At 47.0% G+C, this 22,371-nt stretch overlaps 18 non-coding genes and 3 pseudogenes across 18 annotated transcripts; 12 read left to right on the forward strand and 9 right to left on the reverse strand.

The window, feature by feature from the left end:
* Positions 1 to 3,198: 3,198 nt before the first annotated feature.
* On the reverse strand, positions 3,199 to 3,361 carry LOC135033822 (U1 spliceosomal RNA). The gene has a single exon (XR_010229153.1). It is a non-coding gene; the product is annotated as a U1 spliceosomal RNA (small nuclear RNA).
* Positions 3,362 to 3,513: 152 nt separating this feature from the next.
* Positions 3,514 to 3,677, reverse strand: LOC135033730 (U1 spliceosomal RNA). Its single transcript, XR_010229069.1, has one exon. It is a non-coding gene; the product is annotated as a U1 spliceosomal RNA (small nuclear RNA).
* A 675-nt stretch (positions 3,678 to 4,352) lies between these two features.
* Positions 4,353 to 4,515, reverse strand: LOC135033778 (U1 spliceosomal RNA). Its single transcript, XR_010229118.1, has one exon. It is a non-coding gene; the product is annotated as a U1 spliceosomal RNA (small nuclear RNA).
* Positions 4,516 to 4,667: 152 nt separating this feature from the next.
* On the reverse strand, positions 4,668 to 4,831 carry LOC135033739 (U1 spliceosomal RNA). Its single transcript, XR_010229078.1, has one exon. It is a non-coding gene; the product is annotated as a U1 spliceosomal RNA (small nuclear RNA).
* Positions 4,832 to 5,424: 593 nt separating this feature from the next.
* On the reverse strand, positions 5,425 to 5,552 carry LOC135033867 (U1 spliceosomal RNA; annotated as a pseudogene).
* Positions 5,553 to 5,696: 144 nt separating this feature from the next.
* Positions 5,697 to 5,812, forward strand: LOC135033892 (U5 spliceosomal RNA). The gene has a single exon (XR_010229209.1). It is a non-coding gene; the product is annotated as a U5 spliceosomal RNA (small nuclear RNA).
* Positions 5,813 to 6,082: 270 nt separating this feature from the next.
* On the forward strand, positions 6,083 to 6,198 carry LOC135033900 (U5 spliceosomal RNA). The gene has a single exon (XR_010229216.1). It is a non-coding gene; the product is annotated as a U5 spliceosomal RNA (small nuclear RNA).
* A 264-nt stretch (positions 6,199 to 6,462) lies between these two features.
* On the forward strand, positions 6,463 to 6,578 carry LOC135033883 (U5 spliceosomal RNA). The gene has a single exon (XR_010229201.1). It is a non-coding gene; the product is annotated as a U5 spliceosomal RNA (small nuclear RNA).
* A 274-nt stretch (positions 6,579 to 6,852) lies between these two features.
* Positions 6,853 to 6,968, forward strand: LOC135033885 (U5 spliceosomal RNA). The gene has a single exon (XR_010229203.1). It is a non-coding gene; the product is annotated as a U5 spliceosomal RNA (small nuclear RNA).
* A 275-nt stretch (positions 6,969 to 7,243) lies between these two features.
* On the forward strand, positions 7,244 to 7,359 carry LOC135033894 (U5 spliceosomal RNA). Its single transcript, XR_010229211.1, has one exon. It is a non-coding gene; the product is annotated as a U5 spliceosomal RNA (small nuclear RNA).
* Positions 7,360 to 7,633: 274 nt separating this feature from the next.
* On the forward strand, positions 7,634 to 7,749 carry LOC135033879 (U5 spliceosomal RNA). Its single transcript, XR_010229197.1, has one exon. It is a non-coding gene; the product is annotated as a U5 spliceosomal RNA (small nuclear RNA).
* A 275-nt stretch (positions 7,750 to 8,024) lies between these two features.
* LOC135033903 (U5 spliceosomal RNA) lies at positions 8,025 to 8,140 on the forward strand. The gene has a single exon (XR_010229219.1). It is a non-coding gene; the product is annotated as a U5 spliceosomal RNA (small nuclear RNA).
* Positions 8,141 to 13,507: 5,367 nt separating this feature from the next.
* On the reverse strand, positions 13,508 to 13,581 carry TRNAN-AUU (transfer RNA asparagine (anticodon AUU)). The gene has a single exon. It is a non-coding gene; the product is annotated as a tRNA-Asn (tRNA).
* A 1,304-nt stretch (positions 13,582 to 14,885) lies between these two features.
* Positions 14,886 to 15,049, forward strand: LOC135033916 (U1 spliceosomal RNA). The gene has a single exon (XR_010229232.1). It is a non-coding gene; the product is annotated as a U1 spliceosomal RNA (small nuclear RNA).
* A 152-nt stretch (positions 15,050 to 15,201) lies between these two features.
* LOC135033788 (U1 spliceosomal RNA) lies at positions 15,202 to 15,343 on the forward strand (annotated as a pseudogene).
* Positions 15,344 to 16,035: 692 nt separating this feature from the next.
* LOC135033854 (U1 spliceosomal RNA) lies at positions 16,036 to 16,199 on the forward strand. Its single transcript, XR_010229175.1, has one exon. It is a non-coding gene; the product is annotated as a U1 spliceosomal RNA (small nuclear RNA).
* Positions 16,200 to 16,351: 152 nt separating this feature from the next.
* Positions 16,352 to 16,493, forward strand: LOC135033824 (U1 spliceosomal RNA; annotated as a pseudogene).
* A 692-nt stretch (positions 16,494 to 17,185) lies between these two features.
* On the forward strand, positions 17,186 to 17,349 carry LOC135033936 (U1 spliceosomal RNA). The gene has a single exon (XR_010229252.1). It is a non-coding gene; the product is annotated as a U1 spliceosomal RNA (small nuclear RNA).
* Positions 17,350 to 20,653: 3,304 nt separating this feature from the next.
* On the reverse strand, positions 20,654 to 20,816 carry LOC135033838 (U1 spliceosomal RNA). The gene has a single exon (XR_010229166.1). It is a non-coding gene; the product is annotated as a U1 spliceosomal RNA (small nuclear RNA).
* Positions 20,817 to 20,968: 152 nt separating this feature from the next.
* On the reverse strand, positions 20,969 to 21,132 carry LOC135033745 (U1 spliceosomal RNA). The gene has a single exon (XR_010229084.1). It is a non-coding gene; the product is annotated as a U1 spliceosomal RNA (small nuclear RNA).
* Positions 21,133 to 21,806: 674 nt separating this feature from the next.
* Positions 21,807 to 21,962, reverse strand: LOC135033871 (U1 spliceosomal RNA). Its single transcript, XR_010229189.1, has one exon. It is a non-coding gene; the product is annotated as a U1 spliceosomal RNA (small nuclear RNA).
* Between the last annotated feature and the right edge of the window lie 409 nt (positions 21,963 to 22,371).

Raw genomic sequence — 22,371 nt, forward strand, 5'->3', positions numbered from 1 at the left:
ACACTGTCAGCAGACTCCTAAACTACTAGTATGAAGAAGATAGAAAAAAAAACCCCACCACAGGTAGGTATACAATTATGGACGAGCACTGACGACACAGAGGTAGGTACAGCCGTGGACTACCGTACTGCATCTGCTAGTATAGATAATATAATAAATATATTACTACTGTAGGTATATAATATAATGACGGACCTGGTGGACACTGTCAGCAGACTGCTAAACTACTAGTATGAAGAAGATTAAAAAAAAAACCCACCACAGGTAGGTAGGTATACAATTATGGACGAGCACTGACGACACAGAGATAGCCACAGCCGTGGACTACCGTACTGCGTCTGCTAGTATAGATAATATAATAAATATATTACTACTGTAGGTATATAATATAATGATGGACCTGGTGGACACTGTCAGTAGACTCCTAAACTACTAGTATGAAGAAGATAGAAAAAAAAAAACCACCACAGGTAGGTAGGTATACAATTATGGACGAGCACTGACGACACAGAGATAGCCACAGCCGTGGACTACCGTACTGCGTCTGCTAATATAGAGATGATAAAGATGAAAAAAAAAATATAACACTACTGCAGGTAAATATTTATATAATATATGTATGACGGACCTGCTGGACACTGTCAGCAGAATGCATTTATAGAATAAAAAAAAAACACCACAGGAGTGTTTAACTTTTTCAGGCAGACAATATACTGGTGGTCACACTGGCAGCAAAAGTGTGCACTGTACTCCTGCTATAACTGCTCCCCAGTCTCCCCCACAATTAAGCTGTGTGAGCAGTGAGCACTCAGCACAGTCAGATATACATAGATGATATATCATGCAGCACACTGAGGCTGAGCACAGATATGGTATGTGTATCGTTTTTTTTCAGGCAGAGAACGGATTATAAATAATAAAACTGGTGGTCACTATCAGCAAAACTCTGCACTACTGAGTACTCCTGACAAGTTCAACTGCTCCCCAAATTAGTAGTAAATCAAATGTCACTCGTCTCTATCTTCTAATCTAAACGGAGAGGACGCCAGCCACGTCCTCTCCCTATCAATCTCAATGCACGTGTGAAAATGGCGGCGACGCGCGGCTCCTTATATAGAATCCAAGTCTCGTGAGAATCCGACAGCGGGATGATGACGTTCGGGCGCGCTCGGGTTAACCGAGCAAGGCGAGAGGATCCGAGTCTGCTCGGACCCGAGCAAAAAAGGGTGAAGTTCGGGCGGGTTCGGATTCCGAGGAACCGAACCCGCTCATCTCTTATGGCCACCCAGCATGACGCCTCCCTTCTTGACCATGCTGTAATTGCAGTCGCACTGCAGTTCAGCGTGATCATAAAAAATGGTGTAGCCTCCTGCTGGTGCAGACTGTATGTGCGCGCAGGAAGCCGCCACCATTTTTGTGATCACAGCGGCTGAATGTGATGTCATACAGCTGCTGTGACCACGCCCCCTGTGTCTCCTCCATTGCAGACCCCATTTTGAAGCCTTGCCCCCGCACCGCTCCATCCCTGACTTGGAAATGGAGTGTTGCTGACCCCCCTCTCCCCCCCTGCCCCGATTGACAGGCAGAGGCGATCGCATTCTCTGCGGGGTGCCGCAGAAAATGCAGGCACATGCGTATGCTCTTAGCAATTTTTGCAGTTGGATCACTTATTGTGATTGCAATCCAACCTGAATCAGGCCCTATTACCTATCACAATGCGCTGCGGGCAGTACAAAATTGGTTTAATATAGGAGAAAAACCCCCAGACCTGTGCTCCTTAACTGTACCTGGTGGCTCGTGGAGCGGCTGCCCAGTAATCAGTGTCCACGCCAGTGCGCACACGGTCCACCCCCTACGGCCACGCTCCCCTTCATCAGCGGCCTCGTGATCCGGAAGGGCGGTGTGTGTGTGACTGACCTTAGGAAGAAACCGGAGCCTCCGCTGCAGTGACCCAGCAACCAGGGCACGGGAGTATACAGCGCCGCTGGGAGTGATGAAGCTGCAGTAAAGATGTCTATTAGACCTAGCCTGCTGCAGCCCTTGTAGATTCTCATAAAACAAGTTCTTCTTTTCTTGTCAGAATGAATAGCTAAGAATTGGCTTCCTGAGGCAGGCCCCTGTTAAGTGGCCTGCTACTGAAGGCACCAACTACAAACTGAGCTCCCTGTTCATGGAAGCGGGGTTATAGAGGAGGATGCGCTGAGCATCTTGGGAACAGTCAAAAGCTTTGAGTCGGTTGGTGCCTCAGATCAAGTTCCTACTCTACACCCCAATGTGAATCCTTGTGGAGTCCTGTGTACCCCACAGAAGAAATTAATGTGTCACACCCATTGGCAGCAACCTTAGAATAGCTGCTGATGGGCACAATTGAGAAAGGAAGGGGGGGGGGGGACATTTGAATCCAGCACATAGATGCAATTCAAATATGTAATTTGTACCTTCCTATTTTAAAATATAATGGATGAACTTCACCCTGTGAGAACAATCTTCATGATCAAGAGATCTCATATGCAAAATAAGTATGAGTTGGGATAGGGCTGGGGAGGGTGGCTGCTCGGGCAGCCCCTCCCCCATCAAGTTAAGGAGATTCAACTGAGGAAGCACAAGGGAACTCTCGTCTGGGGACAACAACTGCAGGGAGACCACATCTTTTCAGATGAACATGGGAGGGCGGAAGGCTGCCTAATACTGAAGCACCATCAAATATCAAACCATATGCAACAACTAGTACAAGCATTCCTGGGGGAAGGTCTGCAGCAGACGGATTTGCATACGGTGATGTCATCCAAGCAGTGGGCCAAAGTTGGCTGGAACCCTCATCTGCATATGAAAAGAGAAAAGGGGCATGCAGGGCATGGCGGCCTTTTGCGGTGCTTGGATGACCCCTAGTTCGCATTAAACACCCCCACCCTCCTTTGGTGTGGGGCTCATGTTGGCTATGCCCCAGCCCCTGAAGCATTCAAGCTGATTTCTTGCAGCAGCTGGGCACTGTAACAGCTCCAGAGCTGCTCTGTAAGGCAACTAAAAGGGTGTGGGCCCTGCAGCACTACCTGTAGTTCGCATTGTGCGTTGGAAGGCACAAAGTAAGCAGACGGGAGAAGTCAGGATAGTGCGCAAGGGCATAGAAGGGAGTGGCTCCAGAAAAGAGAAGTGGAAACAGACAGCAAACTAGGCTGGAGAGAGACCTGAGACAAAGAGATCTGAATTATACGAGAGCCGACCAGGGGAAACACAAATTATGCAATCAAGTTTCCCACATTTGGGGAAATCACAGGAGCAGCACACCCAGAGTGCAATGGGTGAGCCTTGCCCTGGGAGAAGCACCTTCATGATCATAGTATCTCACCTGGCAGGTAAGTAGGAGTTGGGCTAGAGCTGGGGAGGGTCACTGCTCGGGCACCCCCCTGTCAAGTGAAGGAGATCCAACTGAGGCAGCACAAGGGAACTCTCGAAAGAAGAACAAGGCTAGAGGAATATATGAGACAAAGAAATCTGACTTTTACCAGAGCTGACCAGAGGAAAACACAAACACAGTCCCCCACTACCACAAAAAATGCAGGCGAGTTTCCCACATTTGGGGAAATCACAGGGGTCAGCATACCCAGAATGCAATGAATGAACCTCACCCTGGGTGAACAATCTTCATGACCATGGTGTCTCCTATGCAAAATAAGTATGATTTGGGATAGGGCTGGGAGGGCCGCTGCTCAGGCACATCTCTGTCAAGTAAAGGAGATTCAACTGAGGCAGCACAAGGGAACTCTCATCTGGGGACAACAACTGCAGGGAGAACACATATTTTCAGATGAACATGGGAGGGCAGAAGGCTGCCTAATACTGAAGCACCCCCAAACAACAAACCAAAGGCAACAACTAGTGCAAGCATTCCTGGGGCAAGGCCTGCAGGAGATGGATTTGCATATGGTGATGTCATCCAAGCAGTGGGTCAAAGTTGGCTTCAACCCTCATCTGCATATGAAAAGAGAAAAGGGGCGTGCAGGGCATGGCGGCCTTTTGCGGTGCTTGGATTACCCCTAGTTCGCATTAAACACCCCCACCCACCTTTGGTGTGGGGCTCATGTTGGCCATGCCCCATCCCCTGAAGCATTCAAGCTGATTTCTTGCAGCAGCTGGGCACTGTAACAGCTCCAGAGCTGCTCTTTAAGGCAAGTAAAAGATTGTGTGGGCCCTGCAGCACTACCTGTAGTTTGCATTGTGCATTGGAAGGCACAAAGTAAGCAGACGGGAGGAGAAGTCAGGATAGTGCACAAGGGTATAGAAGGGAGGGGCTCAAGATAAAAGAAGTGGAAACAGACAGCAAACTAGGCTGGAGAAAGACCTGAGACAAAGAGATCTGAATTATACGAGAGCCGACCAGAGGAAACACAAATTATGCAGTCAAGTGTCCCACATTTGGGGAAATCGTAGGAGCAGCACACCCAGAGTGCAATGGGTGAGCCTTGCCCTGGGAGAAGCACCTTCCTGATCATAGTATCTCACCTGGCAGGTAAGTAGGAGTTGGGCTAGAGCTGGGGAGGGTCGCTGCTCGGGCACCCCCCTGTCAAGTGAAGGAGATCCACCTGAGGCAGCACAAGGGAACTCTCGAAAGAAGAACAAGGCTAGAGGAAAATCTGAGACAAAGAAATCTGAGTTTTAACAGAGCTGACCAGAGGAAAGCACAAACACAGTCCCCCACTACCACAAATAATGCAGTCGAGTTTCCCACATTTGGGTAAATCACAGGGGTCAGCATACCCAAAATGCAATGAATGAACCTCACCCTGGGAGAACAATCTTCATGACCATGGTATCTCCTATGCAAAATAAGTATGATTTGGGATAGGGCTGGGGAGGGCCGCTGCTCATGCACATCTCTGTCAAGTAAAGGAGATTCAACTGAGGCAGCACAAGGGAACTCTCATCTGGGGACAACAACTGCAGGGAGAACACATATTTTCAGATGAACATGGGAGGGCAGAAGGCTGCCTAATACTGAAGCACCCCCAAACAACAAACCAAATGCAACAACTAGTGCAAGCATTCCTGGGGGAAGTTCTGCAGAAGACGGATTTGCATACGGTGATGTCATCCAAGCAGTGGGCCAAAGTTGGCTGGAACCCTCATCTGCATATGAAAAGAGAAAAGGGGTATGCAGGGCATGGCGGCCTTTTGCGGCGCTTGGATGACCCTTAGTTCGCATTAAACACCCCCACCCTCCTTCGGTGTGGGGCTCATGTTGGCCATGCCCCATCCCCTGAAGCATTCAAGCTGATTTCTTGCAGCAGCTTGGCACTGTATCAGCTCCAGAGCTGCTCTGTAAGGCAAGTAAAAGGGTGTGGGCCCTGCAGCACTACCTGTAGTTTGCATTGTGCATTGGAAGGCACAAAGTAAGCAGACAGGAGGAGAAGTCAGGATAGTGCACAAGGGTATAAAAGCGAGTTTCCCACATTTGGGAAAATCACAGGGGTCAGCATACCCAGAATGCAATGAATGAACCTCACCCTGGGAGAACAATCTTCATGACCATGGTATCTCCTATGCAAAATAAGTATGATTTGGGATAGGGCTGGGGAGGGCCGCTGCTCAGGCACATCTCTGTCAAGTAAAGGAGATTCAACTGAGGCAGCACAAGGGAACTCTCATCTGGGGACAACAACTGCAGGGAGAACACATATTTTCAGATAAAAATCTTGGTCATGCTCTGGTTTCTCTTCAGAACGAACAAATCTTTCGCCTTTTATTAAAGATTTCCGTGGAGAGGAGCAAAACCGAGTTTTATCTCAATTTTTGCATGCCCCATCTTTTTGGGGTTTCTTTTATCGGTTTAAAGATAGAATGAGTGTGCTTTAATGTAAGCTCATTTGCATAGAAATGACAGTAAATGTTTGTTTCTTTTCAAACAGAACTTTCTTGACCATGCTACTTGCTTGAAAGATCTGGGAGCACATGGAATACAGTACAAACCATGCTTATAGCAAGGAGAAGCCAGGTGAGAAATCTGCTTACTTTCAAGTTGGGCGCTCACTTTGATCTGAATGAGGACTGCTGGCACAGCATTTAGGCGACAGGTGGAATCTTGGTCATGCTCTGGTTTCTCTTCAGAACGAACAAATCTTTCGCCTTTTATTAAAGATTTCTGTGGAGAGGAGCAAAACTGAGTTTTATCTCAATTTTTGCATGCCCCATATTATTGGGGTTTCTTTTATCAGTTTCTTGTTAGCTTTAATGTAAGTTTATTTGCATAACAATGACTATAAATGTCTGTTTCTTTTCAAGCAGAACTTTCTTGACCATTCTAATTGCTTGAAAGATCTGGGAGCACATGGAAAAGAGTACAAACCATGCTTATAGCAAGGGGAAGCCTGGTGAGAAATCTGCTTTCTTTCTTTCAAATTGGGTGCTCACTTTGCGCTGAATGAGGACTGCTGGCATGGCACTCAGGCGACAGGTGGAATCTTAGTCATACTCTGGTTTCTCTTCAAAACGAACAGATCTTTCGCCTTTTACTAAAGATTTCCGTGGAGAGGAGCAAAACTGAGTTTTATCTCAATTTTTGCATGCTCCGTCTTATTGGGGTTTCTTTTATCGGTTTAAAGATAGAACGAGTGTGCTTTAATGTAAGCTCATTTGCATAGAAATGACAGTAAATGTTTGTTTCTTTTCAAACAGAACTTTCTTGACTATACTAAATGCTTGAAAGATCTGGGAGCACATGGAAAAGAGTACAAACCATGTTTATAGCAAGGGGAAGCCTGGTGAGAAATCTGCTTTCTTTCTTTCAAATTGGGTGCTCACTTTGAGCTGAATGAGGACTGCTGGCATGGCACTCAGGCGACAGGTGGAATCTTGGTCATGTTCTGGTTTCTCTTCAGAACGAACAAATCTTTCGCCTTTTACTAAAGATTTCCGTGGAGAGGAGCAAAACTGAGTTTTATCTCAATTTTTGCATGCCCCATCTTATTGGGATTTTATTTTATCGGTTTAAAGATAGAACGAGTGTGCTTTAATGTAAGCTCATTTGCATAGAAATGACAGTAAATGTTTGTTTCTTTTCAAACAGAACTTTCTTGACCACACTAATTGCTTGAAAGATCTGGGAGCACATGGAAAAGAGTACAAACCATGTTTATAGCAAGGGGAAGCCTGGTGAGAAATCTGCTTTCTTTCTTTCAAATTGGGTGCTCACTTTGAGCTGAATGAGGATTGCTGGCATGGCACTCAGGCGACAGGTGGAATCTTGGTCATGCTCTGGTTTCTCTTCAAAACGAACAGATCTTTCGCCTTTTACTAAAGATTTCCGTGGAGAGGAGCAAAACTGAGTTTTATCTCAATTTTTGCATGCTCCGTCTTATTGGGGTTTCTTTTATCGGTTTAAAGATAGAACGAGTGTGCTTTAATGTAAGCTCATTTGCATAGAAATGACAGTAAATGTTTGTTTCTTTTCAAACAGAACTTTCTTGACTATACTAATTGCTTGAAAGATCTGGGAGCACATGGAAAAGAGTACAAACCATGTTTATAGCAAGGGGAAGCCTGGTGAGAAATCTGCTTTCTTTCTTTCAAATTGGGTGCTCACTTTGAGCTGAATGAGGACTGCTGGCATGGCACTCAGGCGACAGGTGGAATCTTGGTCATGTTCTGGTTTCTCTTCAGAACGAACAAATCTTTCGCCTTTTACTAAAGATTTCCGTGGAGAGGAGCAAAACTGAGTTTTATCTCAATTTTTGCATGCCCCATCTTATTGGGGTTTTATTTTATCGGTTTAAAGATAGAACGAGTGTGCTTTAATGTAAGCTCATTTGCATAGAAATGACAGTAAATGTTTGTTTCTTTTCAAACAGAACTTTCTTGACCACACTAATTGCTTGAAAGATCTGGGAGCACATGGAAAAGAGTACAAACCATGTTTATAGCAAGGGGAAGCCTGGTGAGAAATCTGCTTTCTTTCATTCAAATTGGGTGCTCACTTTCAGCTGAATGAGAACTGCTGGCATGGCACTCAGGCGACAGGTGGAATCTTGGTCATGCTCTGGTTTCTCTCCAGAACTAACAAATATTTCGCCTTTTATTAAAGATTTCCGTGGAGAGGAGCAAAACTGAGTTTTATCTCAATTTTTGCATGCCCCATATTATTGGGGTTTCTTTTATCAGTTTAAAGACAGAACGAGTGTGCTTTCTTGTTAGCTTTAATGTAAGTTTATTTGCATAACAATGACAGTAAATGTTGTTTCTTTTCAAACAGAACTTTCTTGACCATGCTACTTGCTTAAAGGTCTGGGAGCACATGGAAAACAGTACAAACCATGCAGTATCACAAGAGCCTTTATTTGATCTTTCATGAAGATAGAGCAGAATTGAGGACACGTCAACAATTTCTGCCGAAGGTGGTTCATCTTTCCACATGGTGCCTTTGGCCACTGACACCTTCGTTGAGTCAAAGTCTCTGGCTGTGGTCAGAACTTTGAAAATGTATGTCACCAGAACGGTTCAGATTAGGAAAACAGAGGCTCTGTTTGTCCTGTATGCTCCCAACAGGATTTGGTGTCCTGCTTCCATGCAGACCATTATGCGCTGGATCTGTGGTAAGATTCAGCATGCTCGTTCCACGGCAGGATTGCCGTTACTGAAGTAGGTGAAGACCCATTCTACTAGAAAGGTGGGTTCATCCTGGGCAGCTGGTCGGGGAGTCTCGGCATTGCAACTTTGCCGAGCAGCTATTTAGTAAACACTTTTGCTAAGTTTTACAAGTTTGATACCTTGGCTGATGATAACCTTAAGTTGGGTCATTCGGTGCTGCAGAGTCGTACGCACTCTCCCACCCGTTCAAGAGCTTTGGTATAACCCCATGGTTCTTAATGTGACCCCAGCATCCTCTAGGTCGTATGAGAAAATAGGATTTTAATACCTACCGGTAAATCCTTTTCTCTTAGTCTGTAGAGGATGCTGGGCACCCGTCCCAGTCCATACTGTGTCTGCAGTTATTACTTGTGGTTATACACATGTTGTGTTATGGTTCTGGTCAGCTTTTTGCTGCAATTGTTCATGCCGTTGGCTTGTGTTCTGTTGAATGCCACGTTCTGCGGCATGTTTAAGGTGTGAGCTGGTAAGATGCTCACCTTAGTTTAACAATAAATCCTTTCCTCGAAATGTCCGTCTCCCTGGGCACAGTTCCTATAACTGGAGTCTGGAGGAGGGGCATAGAGGGAGGAGCCAGTTCACACCCTTTGAAAGTCTTAAAGTGCCCATGTCTCTTGCGGATCCCGTCTATACCCCATGGTTCTTAATGTGACCCCAGCATCCTCTACGGACTAAGAGAAAAGAATGCCCTTGCGCACTATCCTGACTTCTCCTCCCGTCTGCTTACTTTGTGCCTTCCAACGCACAATGCGAACTACAGGTGGTGCTGCAGGGCCCACACCCTTTTACTTGCCTTACAGAACAGCTCTGGAGCTGTTACAGTGCCCAGCTGCTGCAAGAAATCAGCTTGAATGCTTCAGGGGATGGGGCATGGCCAACATGAGCCCCACACCAAAGGAGGGTGGGGGTGTTTAATGTGAACTAGGGGTCATCCAAGCACTGCAAAAGGCCGCCATGCCCTGCATGCCCCTTTTCTCTTTTCATATGCAGATGAGGGTTCCAGTCAACTTTGGCCCACTGCTTGGATAACATCACCGTATGCAAATCCGTCTGCTGCAGACCTTCCCCCAGGAATGCTTGTACTAGTTGTTGCATATGGTGCTTCAGTATTAGGCAGCCTTCCTCCCTCCCATGTTCATCTGAAAAGATGTGGTCTCCCTGCAGTTGTTGTCCCCAGACGAGAGTTCCCTTGTGCTTCCTCAGTTGAATCTCCTTAACTTGACGGGGGAGGTGCTGCCCGAGCAGCCCTCCCCAGCCCTATCCCAACTCATATTTATTTTGCATATGAGATCTCTTGATCATGAAGATTGTTCTCACAGGGTGAGGTTCATCCATTATATTTTAAAATAGGAAGGTACGAATTACATATTTGAATTGCATCTATGTGCTGGATTCAAATGTCCCCCCCCCCTTCCTTTCTCAATTGTGCCCGTCAGCAGCTATTCTAAGGTTGCTGCCAATGGGTGTGACACATTAATTTCTTCTGTGGGGTACACTGGACTCCACAAGGATTCACATTGGGGTGTAGAGTAGGATCTTGATCTGAGGCACCAACCGGCTCAAAGCTTTTGACTGTTCCCAAGAAGCTCAGTGCATTCTCCTCTATAACCCCGCTTCCATGAACAGGGAGCTCAGTTTGTAGTTGGTGCCTTCAGTAGCAGGCCAATTAACAGGGGCCTGCCTCAGGCAGCCTATTCTTAGCTATTAATTTTGACAAGAAAAGAAGAACTTGTTTTATGAGAATCTACAAGGGCTGCAGCAGGCTAGGTCTAATAGACATCTTTACTGCAGCTTCATCACTCCCAGCGGCGCTGTATACTCCCGTGCCCTGGTTGCTGGGTCACTGCAGCGGAGGCTCCGGTTTCATCCTAAGGTCAGTCACACACACACCACCCTTCCGGATCACGAGGCCGCTGCTGAAGGGGAGCGAGGCCGTAGGGGGTGGGCCGTGTGCGCACTGCGGTGGACACTGATTACTGGGCAGCCGCTCCACTAGCCACCAGGTACAGTTAAGGAGCACAGGTCTGGGGGTTTTTCTCCTATATTAACCCAATTTTGTACTGCCCGCAGCGCATTGTGATAGGTAATAGGGCCTGATTCAGGTTGGATTGCAATCACAATAAGCGATCCAACTGCAAAAATTGCTAAGAGCATACGCATGTGCCTGCATTTTCTGCGGCACCCCGCAGAGAATGTGATCGCCTCTGCCTGTCAATCGGGGCGGGGAAGGGGGGGAGAGGTGGGTCAGCAACACTCCATTTCCAAGTCAGGGATGGAGCGGTGCGGGGGCAAGGCTTCAAAATGGGGTCTGCAACGGAGGAGACACAGGGGGCGTGGTCACAGCGACTGTATGACATCACATTCAGCCGCTGTGATCACAAAAATGGTGGCGGCTTCCTGCGCGCACATACAGTCTGCACCAGCAGGAGCCTACACCATTTTTTATGATCACGCTGAACTGCAGTGCGACTGCAATTACAGCATGGTCAAGAAGGGAGGCGTCATGCTGGGTGGCCATGCCCTGTCACTTTGCAGGAGCCAGCACCGCTCACACACTAGTCCCCGGGTGCAGCCCCCAACCCCCGGGACACCCGGAGCAACAAAATGTAGATTCAGGCCACCAGGCCACGCCCCTACCTATGAAACCATGCCTCCTTTTTACCATTGCACTGCTTATCTGCGCGCACTGCATTACAATCTCCCTCGCCACCTCTCTGGGTGTCACCAGTGATAGTGACACCTCTGCCATGCTTGTAGCAGCTGGTCCTAAGATCTACGCCTCAAACCCTGAGTGTTTGCCCTTGTGACTTGTTGATCATCATAGCGAAGCAGATGCTTACAGAAAACTGCAGGGGCTTAGATTGAAAATAAAAAAATTGATAGGGTATAAGGTAGAGAGGAGCGGGTTCGGTTCTCCGAGAACCGAATTCCCCACGAACTCCACGTGGTTTACACTGGTCCGAGGCAGGCTCGGTTGTTCCCGCCTGACTCGGAAAACCTGAACAAGGGAAAATGTCATCATCCCGCTGTCGGATTCTCGCGAGATTCGGATTCCATATAAAGAGCTGCGCGTTGCTGCCATTTTTACTCGTGCATTGAAGAGAGAGCGGAGAGGACGTGGCTATGTTCTCTCAGTGGAAATCTCAATATCAGTGCTCAGTATCAGTGGTTACTTATTGCTGCTCAGTAATACTAGTAGTGTGTCTCTCCTGCTCAGTGTCAGTTCTCAGTAGTATCCTCATCAGTGCTCAGTATCACTGTTCATTGTCTTGTGCTGCATTGTGTTGCTCAGCATAATACAGTACATTACTAATAGTCCAGTGCTGCATCTTGCTGCTCAGTGTCAGTTCTAGTATCCTCATCAGTGCTCACTATCACTGCTCATTGCATTGTGGTGTTCTGTATACTACAATAACATAGTAATATAGTAACATAGTTTTTGAGGTTGAATAGAGGCAAATTGCCCATCGTGTTCAACCTGTTTTAAGTTGTGATGATTCTACATACTTGCTGAATAATGTTTTATGACTAGTTAGCTACTATAACTCATGTTACCCCCGGATTAACCATGTTGATATTTTAAGTATTATAACCTTGGATAGCTTTTTCATTCAGAAATGTATCCATTCCTTTTTTAAATCCAATTACAGAGTCCGCCATTACCACCTTCCCTGGCAGGGAATTCCACATCCTGATTGCCCTAACAGTGAAGAAACCTTTCCTCCATTGCGTTCTGAACTTTCCTCCAGTCGCAGCGAGTGACCACGTGTTCTTTTAATAAATAATTCCTCTGATAACTCTTTGTTATGTATCTTTACATATTTGAAGATATTAATAATATCTCCTCTTAGGCACCTCTTTTCTAGTGTATAAATATTCAGCCTAGTAAGTCTTTCCTTATAGTCCAGTACTTTAAGGCCTTTAATCAATTTAGTCTTCAGGATCTCTGACACTTCCATGAGCAGCAGAGTAGTGCAATGGAAGCATGCTGGGCCCATAACCCAGAGGTCGATTGATCGAAACTATCCTCTGCTATGTGCATTTTTTTTTTTTTATAATTAAAGTAATCAAAAACTGGGATTGATATTTTGGCACTTTTATTTTTACTTAAAGTACAATAACTTTTATCATTTTAATTTGTTTTAATAGTATATTGACAGCATTGTTTTCTTTAAAAAATCCACTTAATTTTCTTTACCCTATTACTGAAATGGTAATTGACAAAAACAAACTACATTGTCACCAGAAGAGCAATGCAAAATGTACAAGTGATATATGAAAATCATCTTCCATCTTGAATTTCAATGATGCATTGGGACAACAATTTGTGAGAAACATCTTCACCCATAAAGAAAGATTTTCTTAATTCCTTACCTGTGTGCTGATTAGATATCACCTTGTTTTCACATTAAACAGACTTCCCCATGAGGAAGCAGCAAGGATGCAGTGACGTTTCCTGGTGTCAACCTGTATTATTTCAGTAGACATTGAAATGAGGATGCATCTTTGATGCCTTTCCAATGAAGCAAGTTTAATTCAGTAATAGGTGAAAAACCATTCCTACAAAGGTGTTAATCAGAGACTTGGCTTTGTGGACACTTTTCAGAGAGCAAATTTGTTAGCATAAACATAAAATCAGAAAATGAAGAGCTGTTTAATCACTCAATTGGACTTTTCTGCCAGCATAATTTTTTTTCTCTGCAACTCACTGCTAAATTGTGCTTCCTAGCTGTTTTTTTATAAAATCACTTAATCAAATCTAACTCTGATTACATCAGAGAAGGCCAGGTACCCTACACCATAAGGGGGGTTTTTGAAATTTTGACTTGTCTACTTAAAGATCACCAAAATCTGATTACAAGGTCAATTACATCCCTGGGTGGGATTGAACCACCAACCTTTTGGTTAATAGCCAAACATGCTAACCGATTGCGCCACAGAGACACCTTGCGAAAGTCAATACTGACAAAGGCTAATAAGCATTCATCTAGAACGTTTCCTAGAAAAACTTTAAAAAGTCAATAATCTGGAGAATTTTTGTAAGAAACACATTGGTACTTTCCCATGATGAGTGAGTGCTTCAGGATTTCTTGCACTTACATGGGCTATTAACCAAAAGGTTGGTGGTTCAATCCCACCCAGGGATGTAATTGACCTTGTCATCAGATTTTGGTGATCTTTAAGTAGACAAGTCAAAATTTCAAACCCCCTCTTATGGTGTAGGGTACCTGGCCTTCTCTGACGTAATCAGAGTTAGATTTAATTAAGTGATTTTATAAAAAACAGCTAGGAAGCACAATTTAGCAGTGGGTTGCAGAGAAAAAAATAACATTTTAAACCTACCGGTAATTTTTTTTTCTCGTAGTCCGTAGAGGATGATGGGGACTCCGTAAGGACCATGGGGGATAGACGGGCTCCGCAGCAGACATGGGCACTTTAAGAAAGACTTTAGATCTGGGTGTGCACTGGCTCCTCCCTCTATGCCCCTCCTCCATACCTCAGTTAGAGAAACTGTGCCCAGAGGAGACGGACAGTACGAGGAAAGGATTTTTGTTAATCCAAGGTCAAGATTCATACCAGCCACACCAATCACACCGTATAACTTGTGATATACTACCCAGTTAACAGTATGAAAACAACATAGCATCAGTCCAAGACCGATGAAAACTAACATATAACCCTTATGTAAGCAATAACTATATACAAGTCTTGCAGAAGTAGACCGCACTTGGGACGGGCACCCAGCATCCTCTACGGACTACGAGAAAAAGATTTACCGGTAGGTTTAAAATCTTATTTTCTCTTACGTCCTAGAGGATGCTGGGGACTCCGTAAGGACCATGGGGATTATACCAAAGCTCCCAAACGGGCAGGAGAGTGCGGATGACTTTGCAGCACCGATTGAGCAAACAGGAGGTCCTCCTCAGCCAGGGTATCAAACTTATAGAACTTTGCAAAGGTGTTTGAACCAACTTTGACCCACTGCTTGGATGACATCACCATATGCAAATCCATCTGCGGCAGGCCTTCCCCCAGGAATGCTTGCACTAGTTGTTGCATTTGGTTTGTTGTTTGGGGGTGCTTCAGTATTAGGCAGCCTTCTGCCCTCCCATGTTCATCTGAAAATATGTGTTCTCCCTGCAGTTGTTGTCCCCAGATGAGAGTTCCCTTGTGCTGCCTCAGTTGAATCTCCTTTACTTGACAGAGATGTGCCTGAGCAGCGGCCCTCCCCAGCCCTATCCCAAATCATACTTATTTTGCATAGGAGATACCATGGTCATGAAGATTGTTCTCCCAGGGTTAGGTTAATTCATTGCATTCTGGGTATGCTGACCCCTGTGATTTCCCCAAATGTGGGAAACTCAACTGCATTATTTGTGGTAGTGGGGGACTGTGTTTGTGCTTTCCTCTGGTCAGCTCTGGTAAAAGTCAGATTTCTTTGTCTCAGATCTTCCTCTAGCCTTGTTCTTCTTTCGAGAGTTCCCTTGTGCTGCCTCAGTTGGATCTCCTTCACTTGACAGGGGGGTGCCCGAGCAGCGACCCTCCCCAGCTCTAGCCCAACTCCTACTTACCTGCCAGGTGAGATACTATGATCATGAAGATGCTTCTCCCAGGGCAAGGCTCACCCATTGCACTCTGGGTGTGCTGCCCCTGCGATTTCCCCAAATGTGGGAAACTTGACTGCATAATTTGTGTTTCCCCTGGTCGGCTCTCATATAATTCAGATCTCTTTGTCTCAGGTCTCTCTCCAGCCTAGTTTGCTGTCTGTTTCCACTTCTTTTTTCTTGAGCCCCTCCCTTCTATACCCTTGTGCACTATCCTGACTTCTCCCGTCTGCTTACTTTGTGCCTTCCAACGCACAATACAAACTACAGGTAGTGCTGCAGGGCCCACACCCTTTTACTTGCTTTACAGAGCAGCTCTGGAGCTGTTACAGTGCCCAGCTGCTGCAAGAAATCAGCTTGAATGCTTCAGGGGCTGGGGCATAGCCAACATGAGCCCCACACCGAAGGAGGGTGGAGGTGTTTAATGCGAACTAGGGGTCATCCAAGCGCCGCAAAAGGCCGCCATGCCCTGCACACCCCTTTATTCTTTTCATATGCAGACGAGGGTTGAAGCCAACTTTGACCCACTGCTTGGATGACATCACCATATTCAAATCCATCTGCTGCAGGCCTTCCCCCAGGAATGCTTGCACTAGTTGTTGCATTTGGTTTGTTGTTTGGGGGTGCTTCAGTATTAGGCAGCCTTCTGCCCTCCCATGTTCATCTGAAAATATGTGTTCTCCCTGCAGTTGTTGTCCCCAGATGAGAGTTCCCTTGTGCTGCCTCAGTTGAATCTCCTTTACTTGACAGAGATGTGCCTGAGCAGCGGCCCTCCCCAGCCCTATCCCAAATCATACTTATTTTGCATAGGAGATACCATGGTCATGAAGATTGTTCTCCCAGGGTTAGGTTCATTCATTGCATTCTGGGTATGCTGACCCCTGTGATTTCCCCAAATGTGGGAAACTCAACTGCATTATTTGTGGTAGTGGGGGACTGTGTTTGTGCTTTCCTCTGGTCAGCTCTGGTAAAAGTCAGATTTCTTTGTCTCAGATCTTCCTCTAGCCTTGTTCTTCTTTCGAGAGTTCCCTTGTGCTGCCTCAGTTGGATCTCCTTCACTTGACAGGGGGGTGCCCGAGCAGCGACCATCCCCAGCTCTAGCCCAACTCCTACTTACCTGCCAGGTGAGATACTATGATCATGAAGATGCTTCTCCCAGGGCAAGGCTCACCCATTGCACTCTGGCTGTGCTGCCCCTGCGATTTCCCCAAATGTGGGAAACTTGACTGCATAATTTGTGTTTCCCCTGGTCGGCTCTCATATAATTCAGATCTCTTTGTCTCAGGTCTCTCTCCAGCCTAGTTTGCTGTCTGTTTCCACTTCTTTTTTCTTGAGCCCCTCCCTTCTATACCCTTGTGCACTATCCTGACTTCTCCCATCTGCTTACTTTGTGCCTTCCAACGCACAATGCAAACTACAGGTAGTGCTGCAGGGCCCACACCCTTTTACTTGCTTTACAGAGCAGCTCTGGAGCTGTTACAGTGCCCAGCTGCTGCAAGAAATCAGCTTGAATGCTTCAGGGGCTGGGGCATAGCCAACATGAGCCCCACACCGAAGGAGGGTGGAGGTGTTTAATGCGAACTAGGGGTCATCCAAGCGCCGCAAAAGGCCGCCATGCCCTGCACACCCCTTTTTTCTTTTCATATGCAGACGAGGGTTGAAGCCAACTTTGACCCACTGCTTGGATGACATCACCATATGCAAATCCATCTGCTGCAGGCCTTCCCCCAGGAATGCTTGCACTAGTAGTTGCATTTGGTTCGTTGTTTGGGGGTGCTTCAGTTTTAGGCAGCCTTCTGCCCTCCCATGTTCATCTGAAAATATGTGTTCTCCCTGCAGTTGTTGTCCCCAGATGAGAGTTCCCTTGTGCTGCCTCAGTTGAATCTCCTTTACTTGACAGAGATGTGCCTGAGCAGCGGCCCTCCCCAGCCCTATCCCAAATCATACTTATTTTGCATAGGAGATACCTTGGTCATGAAGATTGTTCTCCCAGGGTGAGGTTCATTCATTGCATTCTGGGTATGCTGACCCCTGTGATTTCCCCAAATGTGGGAAACTCGACTGCATTATTTGTGGTAGTGGGGGACTGTGTTTGTGCTTTCCTCTGGTCAGCTCTGGTAAAAGTCAGATTTCTTTGTCTCAGATCTTCCTCTAGCCTTGTTCTTCTTTCGAGAGTTCCCTTGTGCTGCCTCAGTTGGATCTCCTTCACTTGACAGGGGGTGCCCAAGCAGCAATCCTCCACAGCTCTAGCCCAACTCCTACTTACCTGCCAGGTGAGATACTATGATCTTCACTGTTAGGGCAATCAGGATGTGGAATTCCCTGCCAGGGAAGGTGGTAATGGCGGACTCTGTAATTGGATTTAAAAAAGGAATGGATACATTTCTGAATGAAAAAGCTATCCAAGGTTATAATACTTAAAATATCAACATGGTTAATCCGGGGGTAACATGAGTTGTAGTAGTTAACTAGTCATAAAACATTATTCAGCAAGTATGTAGAATCATCACAACTTAAAACAGGTTGAACACGATGGGCAATTTGCCTCTTTTCAACCTCAAAAACTATATTACTATATGTTACTATATTACTATGTTACTGTAGTATACAGAACACCACAATGTAATGAGCAGTGATAGTGAGCACTGATGAGGATACTAGAACTGACACTGAGCAGCAAGATGCAGCACTGGACTATTAGTAATGTACTGTAGTATGCTGAGCACCACAATGCAGCACAAGACAATGAGCAGTGATACTGAGCACTGATGAGGATACTACTGAGAACTGACACTGAGCAGGAGAGACACACTACTAGTATTACTGAGCAGCAATAAGTAACCACTGATACTGAGCACTGATATTGAGATTTCCACTGAGAGAACATAGCCACGTCCTCTCCGCTCCCTCTTCAATGCACGAGTAAAAATGGCGGCAACGCGCAGCTCTTTATATGAAATCCGAATCTCGCGAGAATCCGACAGCGGGATGATGACATTTTCCCTTGTTCAGGTTTTCCGAGTCAGGCGGGAACAACCGAGCCTGCCTCGGACCAGTGTAAACCACGTGGAGTTCGTGGGGAATTCGGTTCTCGGAGAACCGAACCCGCTCCTCTCTACCTTATACCCATATATTTTTTTATTTTCAATCTAAGCCCCTGCAGTTTTCTGTAAGCATCTGCTTCGCTATGATGATCAACAAGTCACAAGGGCAAACACTCAGGGCTTGAGGCGTAGATCTTAGGACCAGCTGCTACAAGCATGGCAGAGGTGTCACTATCACTGGTGACACCCAGAGAGGTGGCGAAGGAGATTGTAATGCAGTGCGCGCAGATAAGCAGCGCAATGGTAAAAAGGAGGCATGGTTTCATAGGTAGGGGCGTGGCCTGGTGGCCTGAATCTACATTTTGTTGCTCCGGGTGTCCCGGGGGTTGGGGGCTGCACCCGGGGACTAGTGTGTGAGCGGTGCTGGCTCCTGCACAGTGACAGGACATGGCCACCCAGCATGACGCCTCCCTTCTTGACCAATCTGTAATTGCAGTCGCACTGCAGTTCAGCGTGATCATAAAAAATGGTGTAGCCTCCTGCTGGTGCAGACTGTATGTGCGCGCAGGAAGCCGCCACCATTTTTGTGATCACAGCGGCTGAATGTGATGTCATACAGCCGCTGTGACCACGCCCCCTGTGTCTCCTCCGTTGCAGACCCCATTTTGAAGCCTTGCCCCCGCACCGCTCCATCCCTGACTTGGAAATGGAGTGTTGCTGACCCCCCTCTCCCCCCCTGCCCCGATTGACAGGCAGAGGCGATCGCATTCTCTGCGGGGTGCCGCAGAAAATGCAGGCACATGCGTATGCTCTTAGCAATTTTTGCAGTTGGATCGCTTACTGTGATTGCAATCCAACCTGAATCAGGCCCTATTACCTATCACAATGCGCTGCGGGCAGTACAAAATTGGTTTAATATGGGAGAAAAAACCCCAGACCTGTGCTCCTTAACTGTACCTGGTGGCTCGTGGAGCGGCTGCCCAGTAATCAGTGTCCACGCCAGTGCGCACACGGTCCACCCCCTACGGCCACGCTCCCCTTCATCAGCGGCCTCGTGATCCGGAAGGGCGGTGCGTGTGTGACTGACCTTAGGAAGAAACCGGAGCCTCCGCTGCAGTGACCCAGCAACCAGGGCACGGGAGTATACAGCGCCGCTGGGAGTGATGAAGCTGCAGTAAAGATGTCTATTAGACCTAGCCTGCTGCAGCCCTTGTAGATTCTCATAAAAAAAGTTCTTATTTTCTTGTCAAAATTAATAGCTAAGAATAGGCTGCCTGAGGCAGGCCCCTGTTAAGTGGCCTGCTACTGAAGGCACCAACTACAAACTGAGCTCCCTGTTCATGGAAGCGGGGTTATAGAGGAGAATGCGCTGAGCATCTTGGGAACAGTCAAAAGCTTTGAGCCGGTTGGTGCCTCAGATCAAGATCCTACTCTACACCCCAATGTGAATCCTTGTGGAGTCCAGTGTACCCCACAGAAGAAATTAATGTGTCACACCCATTGGCAGCAACCTTAGAATAGCTGCTGACGGGCACAATTGAGAAAGGAAGGGGGGGGGGACATTTGAATCCAGCACATAGATGCAATTCAAATATGTAATTTGAACCTTCCTATTTTAAAATATAATGGATGAACTTCACCCTGTGATAACAATCTTCATGATATAGAGATCTCATATGCAAAATAAGTATGAGTTGGGATAGGGCTGGGGAGGGTGGCTGCTCGGGCAAGCCCCTCCCCCGTCAAGTTAAGGAGATTCAACTGAGGAAGCACAAGGGAACTCTCGTCTGGGGACAACAACTGCAGGGAGACCACATTTTTTCAGATGAACATGGGAGGGCGGAAGGCTGCCTAATACTGAAGCACCATCAAATATCAAACCATATGCAATAACTAGTACAAGCATTCCTGGGGGAAGGTCTGCAGGAGACGAATTTGCATACGGTGATGTCATCCAAGCAGTGGGCCAAAGTTGGCTGGAACCCTCATCTGCATATGAACATAGAAAAGGGTTATGCAGGGCATGGCGGCCTTTTGCGGCGCTTGGATGACCCCTAGTTCGCATTAAACACCTCCACCCTCCTTCGGTGTGGGGCTCATGTTGGCTATGCCCCAGCCCCTGAAGCATTCAAGCTGATTTCTTGCAGCAGCTGGGCACTGTAACAGCTCCAGAGCTGCTCTGTAAGGCAAATAAAAGGGTGTGGGCCCTGCAGCACTACCTGTAGTTCGCATTGTGCGTTGGAAGGCACAAAGTAAGCAGACGGGAGAAGTCAGGATAGTGCGCAAGGGCATAGAAGGGAGCGGCTCAAGAAAAGAGAAGTGGAAACAGACAGCAAACTAGGCTGGAGAGAGACCTGAGACAAAGAGATCTGAATTATACGAGAGCCGACCAGGGGAAACACAAATTATGCAGTCAAGTTTCCCATATTTGGGGAAATCGCAGGGGCAGCACACCCAGAGTGCAATGGTTGAGCCTTGCCCTGGGAGAAGCACCTTCAAGATCATAGTATCTCACCTGGCAGGTAAGTAGGAGTTGGGCTAGAGCTGGGGAGGGTCGCTGCTCGGGCACCCCCCTGTCAAGTGAAGGAGATCCAACTGAGGCAGCACAATGGAACTCTCGAAAGAAGAACAAGGCTAGAGGAAGATCTGAGACAAAGAAATCTGACTTTTACCAGAGCTGACCAGCGGAAAACACAAACACAGTCCCCAACTACCACAAATAATGCAGGCGAGTTTCCCACATTTGGGTAAATCACAGGGGTCAGCATACCCAGAATGCAATGAATGAACCTCACCCTGGGTGAACAATTTTCATGACCATGGTGTCTCCTATGCAAAATAAGTATGATTTGGGATAGGGCTGGGGAGGGCCGCTGCTCAGGCACATCTCTGTCAAGTAAAGGAGATTCAACTGAGGCAGCACAAGGGAACTCTCATATGGGGACAACAACTGCAGGGAGAACACATATTTTCAGATGAACATGGGAGGGCAGAAGGCTGCCTAATACTGAAGCACCCCCAAACAACAAACCAAATGCAACAACTAGTGCAAGCATTCCTGGGGGAAGGCCTGCAGCAGATGGATTTGCATATGGTGATGTTATCCAAGCAGTGGGTCAAAGTTGGCTTCAACCCTCATCTGCATATGAAAAGAGAAAAGGGGCGTGCAGGGCATGGCGGCCTTTTGCGGTGCTTGGATGACCCCTAGATCGCATTAAACACCCCCACCCTCCTTTGGTGTGGGGCTCATGTTGGCCATGCCCCATCCCATGAAGCATTCAAGCTGATTTCTTGCAGCAGCTGGGCACTGTAACAGCTCCAGAGCTGCTCTGTAAGGCAAGTAAAAGGGTGTGGGCCCTGCAGCACTACCTGTAGTTTGCATTGTGCATTGGAAGGCACAAAGTAAGCAGACGGGAGGAGAAGTCAGGATAGTCCACAAGGGTATAGAAGGGAGGGGCTCAAGAAAAAAGAAGTGGAAACAGAGAGCAAACTAGGCTGGAGAGAGACCTGAGACAAAGAGATCTGAATTATACGAGAGCCGACCAGAGGAAACACAAATTATGCAGTCAAGTGTCCCACATTTGGGGAAATCGTAGGAGCAGCACACCCAGTGTGCAATGGGTGAGCCTTGCCCTGGGAGAAGCACCTTCCTGATTATAGTATCTCACCTGGGTGTGCTGCCCCTGTGATTTCCCCAAATGTGGGAAACTTGACTGCATAATTTGTGTTTCCCCTGGTCGGCTCTCATATAATTCAGATCTCTTTGTCTCAGGTCTCTCTCCAGCCTAGTTTGCTGTCTGTTTCCACTTCTTTTTTCTTGAGCCCCTCCCTTCTATACCCTTGTGGACTATCCTGACTTCTCCTCCTGTCTGCTTACTTTGTGCCTTCCAATGCACAATGCAAACTACAGGTAGTGCTGCAGGGCCCACACCCTTTTACTTGCCTTACAGAGCAGCTCTGGAGCTGTTACAGTGCCAAGCTGCTGCAAGAAATCAGCTTGAATGCTTCAGGGGCTGGGGCATGGCCAACATGAGCCCCACACCGAAGGAGGGTGGGGGTGTTTAATGCGAACTAAGGGTCATCCA

This window comes from Pseudophryne corroboree, unplaced genomic scaffold (assembly GCF_028390025.1).
Source record: "Pseudophryne corroboree isolate aPseCor3 unplaced genomic scaffold, aPseCor3.hap2 scaffold_576, whole genome shotgun sequence".
NCBI classification, from domain to species: Eukaryota; Metazoa; Chordata; class Amphibia; order Anura; family Myobatrachidae; genus Pseudophryne; species Pseudophryne corroboree.